Below are 16146 nucleotides of genomic sequence, written 5' to 3'. Positions count from 1 at the left end.
AAACCGCTCAACTACATGGAAACTGAACAACCTGCTCCTGAATGACTACTGGGTACATAACGAAATGAAGGCAAAAATAAAGATGTTCTTTGAAACCAACGAGAACAGAGACACAACATACCAGAATCTCTGGGACACATTCAAAGCAGTGTGTAGAGGGAAATTTGTAGCACTAAATGCCAAGAGAAAGCAGGAAAGATCCAAAATTGACACCCTAACATCATAATTAAAACATGTGGAAAAGCAAGAACAAACACATTCAAAAGCTAGCAGAAGGCAAGAAATAACTAAAATCAGAGCAGAACTGAAGGAAATAGAGACACAAAAAATCCTTCAAAAAATTAATGAATCCAGGAGCTGGTTTTTTGAAAAGATCAACAAAATTGATAGACTGCTAGCAAGACTAATAAGAAAAGAGAGAAGAATCAAATAGATGCAATAAAAAATGATAAAGGGGATATCACCACCAATCCCACAGAAATACAAACTACCATCAGAGAATACTACAAACACCTCTATGCAAATAAACTAGAAAATCTGGAAGAAATGGATAAATTCCTCAACACATACACCCTCCCAGAACTAAACCAGGAAGCAGTTGAATCTCTGAATAGACCAATAACAGGCTCTGAAATTCTGGCAATAATCAATAGCTTACCAACCAAAAAGAGTCCAGGACCAGATGGATTCACAGCCGAATTCTACCAGAGGTACAAGGAGGAACTGCTACCATTCCTTCTGAAAGTATTCCAATCAGTAGAAAAAGAGGGAATCCTCCCTAACTCATTTTATGAGGCCAGCATCATCCTGATACCAAAGCCTGGCAGAGACACAACCAAAAAAGAGAATTTTAGACCAATATCCTTGATGAACATTGATGCAAAAGTCCTCAATAAAATACTGGCAAACTGAATCCAGCAGCACATCAAAAAGCTTATCCACCATGATCAAGTGGGCTTCATCCCTGGGATGCAAGGCTGGTTCAACATACATAAATCAATAAATGTAATCCAGCATATAAACAGAACCAAAGACAAAAACTACATGATTATCTCAATAGATGCAGAAAAGGCCTTTGACAAAATTCAACTACCCCTCATGGTAAAAACTCTCAATAAATTAGGTATTGATGGGATGTATCTCAAAATAATAAGAGCTATCTGTGACAAACCCACAGCCAATATCATACTGAATGGGCAAAAACTGGAAGCATTCCCTTTGAAAACTGGCACAAGACAGGGATGCCCTCTCTCACCACTCCTATTCAACATAGTGATGGAAGTTCTGGCCAGGGCAATCAGGCAGGAGAAGGAAATAAAGGGTATTCAATTAGGAAAAGAGGAAGTCAAATTGTCCCTGTTTGCAGATGACATGATTGTATATCTAGAAAACCCCATTGTCTCAGCCCAAAATCTCCTTAAGCTGATAAGCAACTTCAGCAAAGTCTCAGGATACAAAATCAATGTCGAAAAATCACAAGCATTCTTATACACCAATCAAAGACAAACAGAGAGCCAAATCATGAGTGAACTCCCATTCACAATTGCTTCAAAGAGAATAAAATACCTAGGAATCCAGCTTACAAGGGATGTGAAGGACCTCTTCAAGGAGAACTACAAACCTCTGCTCAATGAAATAAAAGAGGATACAAACAAATGGAAGAACATTCCATGCACATGGGTTGGAAGAATCAATATCCTGAAAATGGCCATACTGCCCAAGGTAATTTATAGATTCAATGCCATCCCCATCAAGCTACCAATGACTTTCTTCACAGAAGTGGAAAAAACTACTTTAAAGTTCATATGGAACCAAAAAAGAGCCCGCATCGCCAAGTCAATCCTAAGCCAAAAGAACAAAGCTGGTGGCATCATGCTACCTGACTTCAAACTATACTGCAAGGCTACAGTAACCAAAACAGCATGGTACTGGTACCAAAACAGAGACATAGATCAATGGAACAGAACAGAGCCCTCAGAAATAACGCTGTATGTCTACAACTATCTGATCTTTGAAAAACTTGACAAAAACAAGCAATGGGGAAAAGATTCCCTATTTAATAAATGGTGCTGGGAAAACTGGCTAGCCATATGTAGAAAGCTGAAACTGGATCCCTTCCTTATAGCTTATACAAAAATTAATTCAAGATGGATTAAAGACTTACATGTTAGACCTAAAACCATAGAAACCCTAGAAGAAAACCTAGGCATTACCATTCAGGACATAGGCATGGGCAAGGACTTCATGTCTAAAACACCAAAAGCAATGGCAACAAAATCCAAAATAGACAAATGGGATCTAATTAAAGAGCTTCTGCACAGCAAAAGAAACTACCATCAGGGTGAACAGGCAACCTACAGAATGGGAGAAAATTTTTGCAACCTACTCATCTGACAAAGGGCTAATATCCAGAATCTACAATGAACTCAAACAAATTTACAAGATAAAAACAAACAACCCCATCAAAAAGTGGGCAAAGGACATGAACAGACACTTCTCAAAAGAGGACATTGATGCAGCCAAAAAACACATGAAAAAATGTTCATCATCACTGGCCATCAGAGAAATGCAAATCAAAACCACAATGAGATACCATCTCACACCAGTTAGAATGGCCATCATTAAAAAAAGTCAGGAAACAACAGTTGCTGGAGAGGACATGGAAAAATAGGAACACTTTTACACTGTTGGTGGGACTGTAAACTAGTTCAACCATTGTGCAAGTCAGTGTGGCGATTCCTCAGGGATCTAGAACTAGAAATACCATTTGACCCAGCCATCCCATTACTGGGTATATACCCAAAGGACTATAAATCATGCTGCTATAAAGACACATGCACACGTATGTTTATTGCGGCACTATTCACAATAGCAAAGACTTGGAACCAACCCAAATGTCCAACAACAATAGACTGGATTAAGAAAATGTGGCACATATACACCATGGAATACTATGCAGCCATAAAAAATGATGAGTTCATGTCCTTTGTAGGGACATGGATGAAACTGGAAATCATCATTCTCAGTAAACTATCACAAGGACAAAAAACCAAACACCGCATGTTCTCACTCATAGGTGGGTATTGAACAATGAGAACACATGGACACAGGAAGGGGAACATCACAATCCAGGGAGGGGGGAGGGATAGCATTAGGAGATACACCCAATGCTAAATGAGAAGTTAATGGGTGCAGCACACCAACATGACACATGGGTACATATGTAACAAACCTGCACATTGTGCACATGTACCCTAAAACTTAAGGTACAATAAAAAAAATATTTAAAAATGCTCTTTGCGAATAAGCTAAAGACTATGATTTATGCTAATAACAAAATACATGTGAACACTGAGAAAATAGGAGCTGTCGCTTTCCATTCTCTCCCAGGAAGTTCTAATTTGACCAGAAGACAAGATAAAAATGTAATCATATCAGAAAAAAAGCTGCCCAAATATTTTTTAAATTACCAAGACAGCCATTTGAAATATTTAGAAAAGGATACTCCTCTAAGTTTATATTGTACATTGAGCTGTTAATAAATTATATGAACCTCTAATGATTTATAAACATTTAAAATTTAAGCAAACAGAGTATGAAGACAAAGCTTTAAGGTCATATAATATTCATACTAGTAATTTATTTAACATCTCTAAATACGATGATAAAAGACCTTCTTAGAAGCCAATTCCAAGGCTTTTAATATATTAGTACAATATTCATGTGAAAATAAGTATATAGAGATATGTATAAAAATTTAAAATGTATATTTATAGTGTTCAAATATGTATATTGTTAACCTGTATAATGTATATATAAATATATATACAATGTATTAATTTATGTAAACTCTCTAAATATGTATGAACAAATATTTGTGAGAATCATATATATTTCTTTCGCTTTTTTTTTTTTAGGTTTTGTCTCCTTGAAAGCGCATCTCCATGAGAAACCCTGACAATCACACAAAAAAAGAATTACACTTCATGGAGAAAGAAAAGCCATGTGGAGATTTCTCATTAGGCACCTGCATGAATCCTCTTGAAGCTTCCAGCACAGCCCAGCTACCAGTTGAATGCAACAGAGTAAATGAGCCCAGCTGAGGCCACAGAAAGCAGAAGCATTGCCCAAAGGAGCGCCATCTGAATTTTACACTCATGCATTTTAGCCAAATGAAATGAAATGATTGGTTTTTTAGCCCCTTATTTTGTTAAGCAGCAATAAATAGATCATTGAAACAATGAGTATTTATATGTAGATCCTATTTTGTGATTTGGTCTTTGAAGAAAAGTTTTTTGACCCATTCCTTAGAACCCACTTGGTTTCATGAATTGTTACTGTCTTTCAAAAACTCAGAAATATGTGATGTTCAGACATCAAATATTCCAAAAGCATAAAACATGCCTAATTTATTTTAAAATGATATATATATATACAACTTGCAAAATTACATATGTATGTTTTTAAGCTGTTACTTGAATAATCTTTCTTGGAACAGGCAGGATAAATTAGAAGACCTGCCAAAATACTATCCAGTCTTATAAGTCTATAAAATATTTGTGAACATAACAAAAATCTTCTAAATTTATACAGAAATAAGAAAATTCATTTTTCTTGAAAATCACATGCTTTATCCTGCAATAGCTACTTATTAGTTCTGTGACCTTGAGCAAAGTACTTAACCTTTCTGGTCCTGTGTTTCTCCACCTTCAAAATGGGGATGATAACAGTATCTACTTCAAAGAATTATTTTTAGAATTATGCAAATAAATATATGTACAGTGTCCAGCACATTTTACATTCTTTATGTTAGCTATAATTATTTATCATAGGTACTTATGTAGGTCAATTCTCTAACATATGAATCTTTTATATTACCCACAGTGCATTTTCTGACTATAACTGCTAATGCAATTTAATTTCAAATAGCTTCACTTACTGTACACATTTCATTCTGCATAAAATATATGACTGTTCACAAACATTAATATTAATATTTGAATATAATCTATATGTTGACTATATAGTAGTAATATATGTATTACTGAAGAATCCCACATTCAGCTCCAATATTTTAGTTAATCAAAAAATGTCTTAGGTTATCAAATCTTACATTTTAATAAAAATGGACTTCTTTAATAATGTGCATTAAAAAGTAAGCAGTGTAGTTATGTTTTTATATAGCATATTTGGCATAAAAGTTTAAAGTCATACAAAAAATAATTTAAGGCCATTAGGGTATTTCAAGACTAAATTGCCCAACAAATTTTCTTATGTGAAAACCTCTAACATGCCAGGTGTCATATTAAAGTTAAACTGAAATTTTGCAGAGGCTACAGATTTTAATTAGTAAAGATATGATACAAAAATTATTTCATAAAAAATTGTTATTCAAATTATAACTTTTATTTAAATACCAAGAAGGAAATCAGCCAGGCATGGTGATGCACACCTGTAGTCCCAGCTACTCAGGAGTCTGAGGCAAGAGAATCGCTTGAACCCAGGAGGCAGAAGTTACAGTGAGCTGAGATCGCACCACCACACTCCAGCCTGGGCAATAGAGTGAGACTCTGTCTCACAAATAAATAAATATTAAAAAGAGTTTGGCCCTCAGCCAGAATATATTTTTGTTTTATTTTGGAATTCTCATTTATATGTTACCATTACAGAAATAAATAATTTTAGAAAACAATTATCTCCCTATGTTAGAAGATGATTGACTGTTGCCAATATGTATTCAAGAAGTTTGAAGCATATAACTAAGAATTAGGATAAACCCAAGCAAACAAAACACCTAGAAAAAAAATGTACCAAAACAAATTGTTGTGTTGATGTGTGTGCATATGTGTGTGTGTGTTTAATTCACTTCTAGGTTTTTTTGCATTCTTGATATTGTTTCACATTGCAGTTAATAAAAGTGAACGGTTAAATGTACAGTAGAAAAACACCAACCATACTATTTTGATCTTGTGAACAAAGATATACTTGACATTGTAAATGTTTCAGTGACAAAAGTTGATGTTTTATCTATAAGTATATTTCTTAGAAGCCAGGGATGTACAGTAGTCATAAAACAACTCTGTAGGAAGTGTTTAGAATTGTTTTCCTTAATTCTCCATCCTTATGGAAGTCATAAAATCCTTAGAGGGGATTTGTCTATTAGAGACAATAATTTCTGCCCACCACACTCTAACAAGCTTAAAATTTTTACAGAGATTTGCTGTGTTCAGATCGCTGCCGAGAACTTAAACTCCTTCTAATAATATGTCATAACAATGGTAGAAATATTTTTAATATAAACACACACTAAGACAATGGACAAGAAGATCTGAAAGATATCCGTGCAATTTTAGACTATAAAAAGCATACGTATCTTAAAAAGTTGATGATCGAATCCCTGAAGATGACATGAAAAGCAGGCCAAAATATATGCTGTAATATTCTGAAAGGGCTAAGGAAGTAATGGCACAAAATACTGTGGAAAATGGTGTTGAAGCAGGGGTTGAAATCAGGAACAATGTTGAAAAGTCTGTATAAGGAGCAATGAAACCCTTGATCCTTTCTCAGATTCAGCACCACCTGATTACACTCAGATGTAATCACTCCTCTGCTAAGCAGGAAACTAAAGGTTTCATTTACAGAGAAATTGAAGCATAGGGGCCCCAGACCAAGGAAACCAAGCACTGTAAAGAGAACAGAAGAGGGTCCTACTGGAAATTGAACCAGACACAGTAGCCTGTTCCATGAATAGTGGGAGTCAGACATACACTTTCTAGATGAGACTTTAGAAGATGCTTCTCTGGTGAAACTGACTATCCCTAGAGAAAGGGAAACACAAGTACTCCTATTGAGGGGTTCATAAATAAATCAAATTGTGTCTCGATCACTCTAAAGTGAAGCCTTCCATTTACAAAAAGTTTCTACCAAATTTTAGTGCCTCTGTTTTAGTTGTGAACAAAAATACACAAAGGAGTTGATAAAAGAAAAGAAAAACAGAAAAAGAAGCCCAAAGAAAACGAAGACAATGTGGGAGTAAAAAATTTTGAAAAGCTTTGGCAAAAAACCAAAAACGTTAATACGTTAATGTATTCTTAATACATTAAAAATAGATCAGTCAAGATGCTGGCAAAAAAAATATGGTACAACAAAATGTGAGACTAAGGCAACTCCAGTGATGGCACATTCATGCCTGGCTTGCGCGGGCAGCGGGCGGGGAAGCGAGCTAGGGCGCGAGGACGCCACCGCGCGCCTTGGCTGGGAGTTTGGGGAGGCGGGGAGGCTGTGGCTGTGCACTCCGTGCCCGGCCTGCTCGCTCTCCCTCTATCTACTAGTTTTGAACATTAAGAGCGACCAACAAGAGATGCTAAAGCACCCCTGGCCTAGAAAAGGCATGGAATTTTGATCACCTCTAGGTCTGAAGAGGTTGGGAAAACATATTTATCAAGAACTATGAGAGCTGTAAATATAAAAGAGGACCTCCAGATACAAGCTATGTGCTTTGAAAGAGAAAACAATTTACTGCCAAACCACAGCCTGACTGGAGGAAGTGAGCAGAATAACTACTCTCCTATAGGTCTCTGTCCATCCTCTGATCTCTTGCCCATGACCTCGTGTTAAATCTCAACTAGATGCCAGAGGACAAGGAAGCTCTAGTGATGCAACCTGTATGACTCAGACCACAGGGATCAGCGAGGATTGCAAAAGAGGGGAAGAAGGATAGAGAGTGAATCTTACGGGATAAATGGAGAATATCCTGAACGGAGAGTAACAGAAGATAAAAACACATCCATAAAACCAAAAGAGAATGATATTTTAAAAAGAATGGGCTACCAGAAACTAATAGTAGATACACAAAAATTAAAACATTTATCATATATTTATTTGTGTATATATTAAACACACTATGTATATAATCATTAGAAAGTCTTTACATTTGGAAGATAACATTAGGAAAATTTCAAAGACAGTTGAGCAAAAAGATAAGTGATGTGAAATAGGCAACAATAGATTACAAATTTGAAGATTATCTAGGAGGTCCCCATCCAATATTAGGAATTCCAGCAAGACAAAGAATAAAAGTCAAAGTGGGAGAAATAAAAAAATCTGTCAGAATTGAAAGAAATAAATCTAGATATTGAAAATGTCAAATACACGCTAAGGAGGATTAACATTAAAGACCCCTCCCTCATCTAAAATATTAAAATAGCACAAATACTGAACTCCAATGATAATGAGTAAATCTTAAAGGTTTTTGGTCACTAAAAGCCAGTTCAGTAAAATGGAATATAAATAAGAGTGGCCTTTGAAATTCTCAATGACTCCTCAGAAGACCATAGGGAAAGCCTTCAATGTTCTAAGAGAAAATAATATTCAACTTGGATTCCTAAAATCAGCCCAATCTACAATTCAAGTTTTGAGGTGAAAATAGAGATATTTTGATACGTGCAAGTGCTCAGAAAGTTCAAAATTCACAAATTATCTCCAATGGAAGACTCTTTAGAAGTCCGCATGAAACGACACTGTCATGTTTTTCTCCAACTTCTGATTGTTCCTTCTCTTTCTTTCTAGGCTAATCTTTCCTTAAGTAAATATTAACATATGCTATGGGGTGTGTATATGTGTGTGTGTGTGTGTGTGTGTGTGTGTGTGTGTATAATCTTTTCCTTTTATTTCTTCACTAAAGATGTATCTGTTCACATATGCATGCATACATATGCATATATGCACTAATATAAACATATACTGATATCTGTATATAACAAAAAATCTTAAATTTAATTTTTTAATTTGAAAGTATTTATTTCTGAAGAGATGTTATTAATAGTATTTTAAAAGTCTCATCTTCTTTTTATATTAGTTTGCCATGTGAAATAAATATGTCGAACCAAAATCTTTCCTTTTCTAATCCATATATCAAGAATTAGAAAGAAGTTTATATGTTCCACTTCCAAAAGTAAACTTTTTCAAGCTATAAAATGTTTCAAATGTTGTCAGCCTTCTTTCAGAAACTACTTCCTCATTGTTAATGTTTGAATGGTAACAATGCCTACATCATAGGCTGATTTGGAGGCTTAAATGCAATCACGTAAGGTAAAGTGACTAAATAAAATAGGTGCTCTAAAAATGTGATTGTTTTCACTTCGGCTTGCACTATTTCTTACGTCAGTCTAAGCTTAAATAGAAAAGATGAGAACTTAAGTTAGGAAATGAATATTCAAAAGAGAAGAAGGTTCTAACTAAAGAAAGTGGAAAAATGAAAAGAAGTCAAAATTACTCGGGTTTGGGGTCATAGGGTTATTTTATTAGCTGTCATGTGTATAGAATTTGGGGGGTAGAACGTGAATTTAAAAAAATTTCCTCTGTTTTGTGAGATATAATTCTCCTTTACTGAGTTTTAAAGATTACCTCAGGCTTTTTCTCAGGCTTGAGTTGAATTTGTGAGTGTTTTGAATGTATAAAACTACTGATACTTATCTTGAAGCAAGAGCAAGAAAACTAAATTTTATTCATATTGCAGAAGAAACCACTGCAAATAAGCTTATTGTACATAGTTAACTGCCTTCATTGGCGGCCCATTCTAAAAACTCCCTAATCACTGTTGGACCATAAATAACCCTGCTTGCCTTTTTGCCTTATGTGTGTGTCATATGTTATGGCCTGTGTTTAGATATCTTCACTCTCTTTTACTTTGGTGGCGTTGAGAAAACTTATCCTTTTAATACGCATTGATACTTCAGAGTGCCCTCTCATAGATAGCACTTATGATAAATTAAATCCATTTTCTTTATTTTACAGATGAGAAATCCTAACCCAAATAAGTGAATTTAATTTGTGAAGGTCAAACAGCTAGCAACTGGCAAAAGACTTAGAGCTCACGTCTCCTGAACCTAGCTCATCCTGTAATAAAAACATCTCACCTTGTGTTTTTCTGAAGAATCAGATTTGTTAAGTAATTTAAATATAATTGTATCTCTCTAGAATTAAGCCAAAATAACATCTTCGTTTTCTCTAATAACATTTTTTCAACGAATACCTCTGACTACTTTGCCTCAGTCCTTAGGGAAATCTATAGATGCTTTCTTGACTTAAAATCCAAGCTCATTGCTGAATAAAACCATTGCAGCATAAAACTTGGAATCTGACAAGCATTTCCAAATAGAAATATCCACTGTAGCCAGAGTCCCTCTAACTTAAATTTATTTTGAATATTCTTTGTAGCTTCTATTATGATTTCAATGATCAATACATACCTATCTTTTAAAAAAATTATAGTTGTATAATGCCATGAGGGACAAATTTATGAAAACCATTAATTTTCCTATTTGCAAAAGTCTGTTGGCTTCACGTCAGGATTCCGTTGTGAGAGCTGTTTGAACTGCTAGCTAGCTATTAGAACTCATTGTCATGTCACTGAAGCAAAGCTGTCCTAAATAAAGACAAAGTAGAAACATTACTTCTGTCAAATGAAGTTACCGGGATCTGACAGAAGCTGTTATTGCCTTAGCACCAAATTTCAAAGTCTTCTATGCATGACCTGTTTCATTATAGGAACCTACTCTCACGGGATTTATTGTATTTTCATAGCAGTGAAAAAGTAATTTGTTGTATTCAGCTATGTACAATGATGGATTAACAGTCTGAATCCTGAAGATATCATCATCAGTGACATTGTCATTGATGCCAGTGTGATGAGCTCAATAACCCTGGCAGTTTAGTCACAAAAGCACCATTATGGTATTTTCTGTGAGGAAAAAAAACAGACAGTGACCATACAAAAAAAAAAAACTCTCCCTTATAAGAGAAAACTTGGAAACTTTTATTGTCGTTGATTCAGATAAAAAATGGAGGTCATTTGAAATAGATTTACCTGAAACTTTCATGAATAGTTGCGAAACATTTAATCTGAGAAGAATTTTATTAAAATATGATGATATGTGATATAATAAGATATGAGCATTTTCAAGATAATTTATTTTTTCTCTTTAAAAAACTAATTAGCATAGAATATGTTTAACATTTAAAGGTGAAATGTTTTCTGGTTCTTAAATTCCAAGTCTATATTCATTAATTTAATGATTATATATATTTTAACAGATTACTTTTTCATCAAAGTTTTATATTTTTATGTAGTCCAAAAATGTCTGTATTTTTATTGTGATTTTTGTCTCTCATTTCATGTTTATAAATATCAAGTCTATGTGATTATATATTTACCTGTATTATTTGTTAATAGTTTTTAAGTTGAATTTTTTTAATATTCATGAATTGATTTCATCTGGAATTGCTGTTCATGTATTTTATCATTAGAGTAACAGATTTAATCAATTATTTTTCCCAAGTAGTGATCCAGAGCACCCCAGGACATTTATTGAATAATTCATTCTTTCTCAACTTTTGTAAGATGCTACTTTTATGATTAACTAAAATGTTACATATTCTGGGAAAAGATTTTGGACTTTCTGTTCTGTGATTGATCTATATAATAATGTATAAATATCACAGTAATTATAATGGCATTATAGTATATTTTAAAATCTATGATTAGAAGCTTTTCTTGATTACTCTTTTTTAAGCTCATGCCTTTTTCCAAATAAACTTCACAATTACGGTGAGTACAGTTCTTTTAAAAAAATACCTTTTTTGCTTATATTTAGAAATATTTATTATGTATTCCAGTAGAGAAATGCTTTATGCCTCTCCTATTAAAATCCTTTTACTCTGGCTAAGAATTTTGAACAGTTTTGCACAGCTTAGTGTACCTTTCCTTAAAATTTTTTCTTGGTATTATATTTATTATTTATTAAATTCTTTTTGTTTTATTATTAGATTGCTTTTTATATTTTTTTACTTTCCATTTTATTTTTAAGAGATTGCTTCTCAAATAGTAGAAAGATATTAATTTCATATATTTGTTTTAACATGCTGAACTCAAACATTTTAAAGTGTTCTAGTGATTCTCTTGGGTTTTCTTGCTAGGTAAGTATATAATCTGTTGGTAATGATATTTTGATTTTTTTCTCAAACTTATGACTAAGTTATTTTTTGGTCTTATTCCTTTACCCAACATTTCTGGAATAATGTTAAATAAGAATGGTGAAATGAACAGATATATCTTTTTCCTACAGGTTTTTTTATAGACAGATACGTAGATAGATATTACAGTTGTGTGAGGTAAACTAAAGTAATATTTTATTATCCCCTTCAACAAAAGGAAGTACCTGCTTTAGTCATCTATGACTCTGAAAAACAGCATTATATTTCTTATATATTAAATGTTCAAAAAAATTATTAAATAAGTACATACAAAGTAAAGCAAATTAGAAACAAATCCATAATGAGTGCACTTCATAACAAGTACCTGTTTTACCTGAAGCTACATTTTTTTCTTATGCCTTAAGTATTTTCCTAAGAGTGTTCTAGCTGCCTTCCTTGCCCTTTATCAAATTATTTCTCATGGTTCTGAGATCTGCTCCCAAAGACCATTCTCAAAGCTGGAAGCCTGACACTATTCCAGGCTTCCCCCACATTGAATACCCACTTGATCAATGCATCACTGTTTTTAAGGTACTATCTATGACAAACACATTGCTGGTATTCCACACAAACCAAGTGACCTCCTTTCTCTGATAACTGCCCCTAGCTGTCATAACTTTGCTCTGTGTCCCTCACCAACTTGCTTCTGTCAGTTGGACCAGAAGTGGACACCAGACCAAAGCCAAAAAATAGAGATTCTGTTCAGGAATTTGAAAGTGTAACTGACAGCTGGGATCCTGAATGGAGAAGATATAAACTTGAAAGCTAAAGAATATACTCTACATGACATGCCTCATGGAGTAAGAAGTTGAGGAACTAGTTTGAGAGAGAATGAAGCAAAAAGAAAGAAATTAGAGGAGAATTAGAGAATTTTCCCAGGATGTATGGTTTCTTTTTATTTTTTGATATTTTATTCTTTCTCATCCTGATAGCTTCATTTTGTCTCTCAGTTTTCTTAAAATAACTTTTTAATGTTTGTGTAACATCCCCTCTTTTTTATTAGCTAGTTTTTGCTTGCTTCTGTGACTTCTGACCAAAGTATCTTCATGATGACACTATCAATATATATCTCCTCTATTTTGAGAAACTTAATTGTCTCTCTGAAGACACTGCTGAGAGCTTTATATTTATTGATTCAGCAATTGCAATTGGGTACAATATCTGGAGCCAGACTGTGTAGGTTTGAATGCCTTCTATATCATTGACTAGTCTTGAGTCTTTGGTCAAATGCCTAACTTTTCCATGTCTTGTTTTCTTCATCTGTAAAATAGCAAGAATAATAGTACCTACTTCATAGAGAATGAAAATTCAAGCAGGCAGTATTTGTAAACCACTTAGAAAAGTGTCTTACACATAGTTTGATAAAACGTAAGTGTTTTTAAATAAGAAATTTTGTTTTAAAAACTAGCTCACTGAATTGTAAGCACTGATTGTACTTATTGGATGCATTTTTTTTTTTTTTTTTTTTTTTTTGGCTAGAATAAGATTTCTCTCAACATACATGAGCATCTCAATCCCGTTCCAATCTACAGCTGCTTTTAAAAGTCGTTATATTCACAACCAATGCAGGAAGCCATTTAAAGGTGCCGCTGCCACCACAGACCTTGCAGTTAACTCCACCCGGACCCACCCTTCACAGCACAATCCTTGACGCAGGCTTCGCTCCAGATCGCCCTGGGCTTGCTTCTGGCACCCCTGTGCAAGCCCACCTGAAAAAGCTCAGTAGCTTTTCCTGGAATGACTGTGATGAAGGAAAGGACCCTGCAGTGATCAGAGGTGTAACTCTGGAGCCTGACCCCATCATCCTTCCTGTGAACGTGACCCTCAGTCTCCTGGGTAGCGCCACTGTCTCCCCGAGTTCTCGTCTGGAGATGGATTTAGTTTTGGAGAAAGAAGTGGCTGGCCTCTAGATCAAGACCCTATGGCAGCTGTACCTTTGAACACTTTTGGGGGGCCCTGCCCAGAGCCCCTACATACCTATGGGCTTCCTCGCCACTATCCCTTCGAAGAAGGAACCTACTCACTGCCCAAGAGCAAATTCACTGTGCCTTACCTGGAGCTGCCCAGCTGGCTCACCACCGGGAACTACCGCATAGAGAGCGTCCTGAGCAGCAGCGGGAAGCGTCTGAGCTGCATCAAGATCGCTGCCTCTCTAAAGGGCATATGGCATGGCATCCGTCACAGCAGAATGGAGGGGTGTGAGGAAGGTCCCTTTTCCTCTGTCTTGTGTTTGCCAAGGCCAAATTCCCACTCTCTGCCCCCCTTTAATCCCCTTCCTACAATGAGTCCACTACCCTTACTGAAAATCATTTTGTGCCACTTAACATTTTAGGCTGGGGCAAGCCGCCCTGGCCTAAGGGAGGATGAGATGGACAGTTCTTGATAGCCCAGGGCATCTGCTGGGCTGACCACATTATCCATCCCCATTAGACATTGGCTCTAAAGAGCCTCATTCATTTTCCAAAGCAGTGGAGGAATGGGAACCAGTGTGTTTTAGGACCTGAAGAATCTTTATGACTTTTTCTCTCTCTCTCTTCTCTCTCTCTCTCTCATTCTCTTCTCTCTCATTTTTTTTTTTTTTTTTGTCACTAAGTTAAAGGCAAAGTGAGAGTATTAACGACTTTGTTCTACTCCAGCCCCCTGTTATAATGAAGAGGCAAACGGGGTTGTTCTTAGTCTATTCCTCCCTTAACTTCTGTGGCTAATTTTGATTTCCTTTGTAGATTTGCCCAGTTAATACTAGTGTCCAGTATATCCTGGAGAGGTAGGGTGTGTGGGGCAGGAATCCCTTGGGGGAGATATTAGGAGTGCTCTGTTGTTTACAAACTCAGGTACCCGCAGGGCTTAGCAAGAGACTTAAATGAGTGACAAGGACTATGAGAAACATGTTGATTCCAGGCTTGACTTTGATTTTCTCTTTTTGATTAAACATAATACTACAAGGTAAATATTTCTTATATGATAAAGAAAGTCACAGCACATGCGCATTGATACAAGGCTGCTGAGGCCTGGTCTCCAGTTGGAAATATAATTAAGGGTGGCACAGACTGGAGAGTGTATAGCCAGACTGTGAAATCAACTGCTACCTAGCTATGACCAGTCAGTGTCACTTAAGAATAGTGTGGGCCCAGTATTGCCAGATAGTTTCAATGTTTATTCCTAGAGTAGCCAAAAATCCACGTTTTTGTATGAAATCTTATCATTTCAAAATATTGGCAACTAATTTTTTTTTAAACACTGTGTGGTGTGATGTATCCCAAACGGAAACATCAGTGACACAGTCTGGCTCATGGGTGGCCACTTCGCAACCTCTGATCTCAGACCGTGCATCCCTTGTGCTTTTTATTATTATACTTTAAGTTTTAGGGTACATGTGCACAACGTGCAGGTTTGTTACATATGTATACATGTGCCATGTTGGGGTGCTGTACCCATTAACTCATCATTTAACATTAGGTATATCTCCTAATGCTATCCCTCCCCCCTCCCCCTACCCCACGACAGGCCCCAGTGTGTGATGTTCCCCTTCCTGTGTCCAAGTGTTCTCATTGTTCAATTTCCACCTATGAGTGAGAACATGCAGTGTTTGGTTTTTGGTCCTTGCGATAGTTTGCTGAGAATGATGGTTTCCAGCTTCATCCATGTCCCTACAAGGGACATGAACTCGTCATTTTTTATGGCTGCATAGTATTCCATGGTGTATATGTGCCACATTTTCTTAATCCAGTCTATCATTGTTGGATATTTGGGTTGGTTCCAAGTCTTTGCTATTGTGAATAGCGCCACAATAAACATACGTATGCATGTGTCTTTATAGCAGCATGTTTTATAATCCTTTGGGTATATACCCAGTAATGGGATGGCTGGGTCAAATGGTATTTCTAGTTCTAGATCCCTGAGGAATCACCACACTGACTTCCACAATGGTTGAACTAGTTTACAGTCCCACCAACAGTGTAAAAGTGTTCCTATTTCTCCACATCCTCTCCAGCACCTGTTGTTTCCTGACTTTTTAATGATCACCATTCTAACTGGTGTGAGCTGGTATCTCATTGTGGTTTTGATTTGCATTTCTCTGATGGCCTGTGATGATGAGCGTTTTTTCATGTGTCT

The 16146-nt window shown here is 35.7% G+C and overlaps 1 pseudogene; it reads left to right on the top strand.

Annotated features, from left to right (window-relative positions):
* Window positions 1-16146, top strand: part of LOC101177692 — a 193243-nt pseudogene that overhangs the window by 176433 nt on the left and 664 nt on the right.

This window comes from Nomascus leucogenys, chromosome 8 (genome assembly GCF_006542625.1).
Source record: "Nomascus leucogenys isolate Asia chromosome 8, Asia_NLE_v1, whole genome shotgun sequence".
In the NCBI taxonomy this organism is placed as follows: Eukaryota; Metazoa; Chordata; class Mammalia; order Primates; family Hylobatidae; genus Nomascus; species Nomascus leucogenys.
This window is presented reverse-complemented; position numbering and strand designations above follow the sequence as displayed.